The sequence below is a fragment of the Solanum stenotomum genome, chromosome 1, assembly GCF_019186545.1.
Source record: "Solanum stenotomum isolate F172 chromosome 1, ASM1918654v1, whole genome shotgun sequence".
NCBI classification, from domain to species: domain Eukaryota; kingdom Viridiplantae; phylum Streptophyta; class Magnoliopsida; order Solanales; family Solanaceae; genus Solanum; species Solanum stenotomum.
This window is the reverse complement of record NC_064282.1, coordinates 32,433,267-32,436,536: the sequence shown is the minus strand read 5'-3', so window position 1 is coordinate 32,436,536 and position 3,270 is coordinate 32,433,267. Positions and strand designations below refer to the sequence as shown.

General features: G+C 31.2%; 1 pseudogene; it reads left to right on the top strand.

Moving 5' to 3' along the window:
* Window positions 1-1,114: 1,114 nt before the first annotated feature.
* LOC125874964 (uncharacterized) lies at window positions 1,115-2,966 on the top strand (annotated as a pseudogene).
* The last annotated feature ends 304 nt before the right edge of the window (window positions 2,967-3,270 follow it).

Sequence of the window (3,270 nt, the reverse complement as noted above, 5' to 3'; positions counted from 1 at the left end):
TTGGTGTTTCTACTTTCTACTTTTTTTTATCATTTTATGTTGTTACTTTGAAGTGAGAACAACAAATTGATGTTCTTACCTTTTATTGTTAGACGGTTAGTTGTTACTTTGAAGTTTGAAGTGTGAAGTGAATAACAATTGTTACTTTATCATATTCTCTCTTTATTTTTGTTGACACCGAAAAACTGATTTTTTAAAACACTTAACTAAACCGAACCGAAGTAGAAAAAATCGAACGGAACCGATCTAGTTTGGTTTGAAATATGGTGCACAGTTTTCTAAAACCGAATACCGAAGAACCGAACCGAAATTTGATTAAACCGAACCGAAGAACCGAACGCCCACCCCTATTCGTGATACCTCTTTTGATGATTTAAAAGGAGAAATTGAACATTTGAAGGAAGAAATTAAATTTCTTAAACAAAATCATATTATTTATGATCACCGTCTTACTCAGATTGAGTCTGCTAATAACAAAGGAAAAATTAAGGTTGATGAATCTGCTGCTGAAGAAAATATTCTTCCCAACACTTTGAATATTGATTCGAAACAAAATATGTTTTTAGGAATGATGCAAATTGTTACAGCTCATAAATGGTATGTTAAATGTACTATATTAATTGATAATACTTTTTCTATATCTAACATTGCTATGATTGATAGTGGCGCTGATGTGAGTTGCATTCAAGAAGGTCTTGTACCTACTAAATATTTTGAAAAAACAACTGATATGGTTAAATCTGCATCTGGTCATGCTTTAGTTATAAAGTATAAATTATCTAATACTCGTATTTGCCAGAATAAAGTTTGTATTCCTCACTTCTTTTTCTTAGTAAAAAATCAGTTATACCCTCCTATTATTCTAGGAACTCCTTTTATAGATGCAATTTATCCTTTTACTAATATAAATGCCAAAGGATTTTCTGCTACATATAAAAATCAAGCTATTAGTTATACTTTTATCACCGAGCATATTTCTAGAGATATTAATGCTCTAATTGAAATGAAACTAAAGCATGTTGATTATTTACAGCTTGAGATATTTAGTATGAATATATTCGATACTTTAAAATCTGCTAAAGTACAGGAAAAGATTAAACTCATTTCTGTAAAAATGGCCATTGATATTTGTGTTGATTATCCTAGTGCCTTTTGGAATCGAAAAAAGCATATTGTAACTCTTCCATATGAAGATGATTTATCTGAGGAAAATACCCCTACCAAATCACGTCCTTGTCAGATGAATACCGAATTGGTTGAATTCTGCAAAAAGGAAATTGATAATTTATTACACAAGGGTTTGATAAAGCCTTACAAATCACCATGGTCATGTACTGCTTTTATGTTAATAACGCAGCAGAAAAAGAACGAGGTGTTCCTAGGTTAGTTATAAATTATAAACCTTTAAATAAATTTTTAAAATGGATTAGATATCCTATTCCAAATAAAAGAGATTTATTAATCAGATTATATGATGCTAATATCTTTTCAAAATTTGATTTAAAATCTGGATATTGGCAAATCCAAATATTTAGAGACCATTCATATAGAACGACATTTAATGTTCCGTTTGGACAGTATGAATGGAATGTAATGCCTTTTGGGTTAAAAAATGCTCCCTCAGAATTTCAAAAGATAATGAATGATATTTTTAATCCCTATTTGGATTTCATCATAGTTTATATTGATGATATTTTGGTATACTCAAAGACTCTTGAAATGCATATTAAGCATTTAGACATTTTTAAGAAAATAGTTATTCAAAATGGTTTGGTCATATCTAAACCTAAAATGAGTCTTTTTCAAACAGAAGTTAGATTTTTGGGTCGTTTGATTTGTCAAGGAAAAATGACTCCTATTCAGCGATCTATTAAATTCGCATCAAAATTCCCTGATACTATTACAGATAGGACGCAATTGCAGCGGTTTCTGGGAAGTTTAAATTACATTTCCCCCTTCTACAAAAATTTGTCTCGAGATTTAGCTCCGTTATACGACAGGCTAAAAAAGGATCATAAGAAGCCTTGGACTAATAGTCTCACAGATCTTGTAAAGACCATTAAAGAAAGAGTTAAATCTTTACCTTGTTTAACCCTTTCTAATCCTGCTTGGCCAAAGATTGTAGAGATGGATGCGTCTAATATTGGGTATGGAGGTATATTGAAACAAATTAATCCGCATGATAAAAATGAATATCTTATTCGATTTCATTCAGGAAAATGGAGCGATGCTTAGAAAAAATATGCGACGGTAGCTCATGAAATGTTAACTATCGTTAAGTGCGTTTTAAAATTTCAAGATGATTTATATAATCAAAATTTTTTGATAAAAACTGATGCTTAGTCAGTCAAGTATATGTTTGATAAAGATTTTAAACATGATGCGTCTAAGTTAATTTTTGCTAGATGGCAGACACAATTAGCCCCTTTTGATTTCGATATTCACTATAAAAAAGGAAGTGATAATTCCCTCCCAGACTTCTTATCAAGAGAATATCTTTCTTCTGATGGGTTTTCTTGTCTTCTTTCCTGATAAAGATTTGATTACAATTTTGAAGGTAGTTCCTCTTAATAGAGATTTAAAGGAACTTATATTATGGAAAATTATAGACGGAATGGTGATTGATATCGTCAATAATTACATGATTGAACAAGAGCTTTATGAAAGATTTTATTGTGATGAAGTTTATAACCTCTTGAATGATTAAAACTAAATTCTATGTTTGCAGGATGGATCCTCCTTGGATAACCAAGGCTAGAGGAAAAGGCAGTTATACTCGCGGAAGGGGAAGGTCATCCCCAAGTTCATCAAGATCATCATACGGATCTTCATCATCTAGTACTCCTATTATACAAAAGGGAGGAATGAGTTTATATAACTTAAACTCTAGAGCACAAGAAAAAACTTCATCATCAATGCATCTGGAAGATATTCCAGAAAGTGATCCATTATATGCTAAACTATAGGAGTTTCTAACTCAAAAGCAAGGTGATTCTTTTGCTTCAATCGCCAAAGAAGAAGTTGATGATATCAAAACATATGAAAGGGTAGAAAAAAGAGAAATGATATTTCTCTTAGAAAACGCTGACATACAGAGAAGGGAAGAACCTTGGAAGATATTCCAGAGGTATTTAGTTAATGGTCTTTTTTTTCCAGGTGGGTCATACAAAACTCGAAAATATTATGAGACTCTGCTGTTAAGCACATGTGTTGAATTTCAACATTTTTCAGGATATAATACAAGTGAGAATGTTTATAACTTCTCTAAAA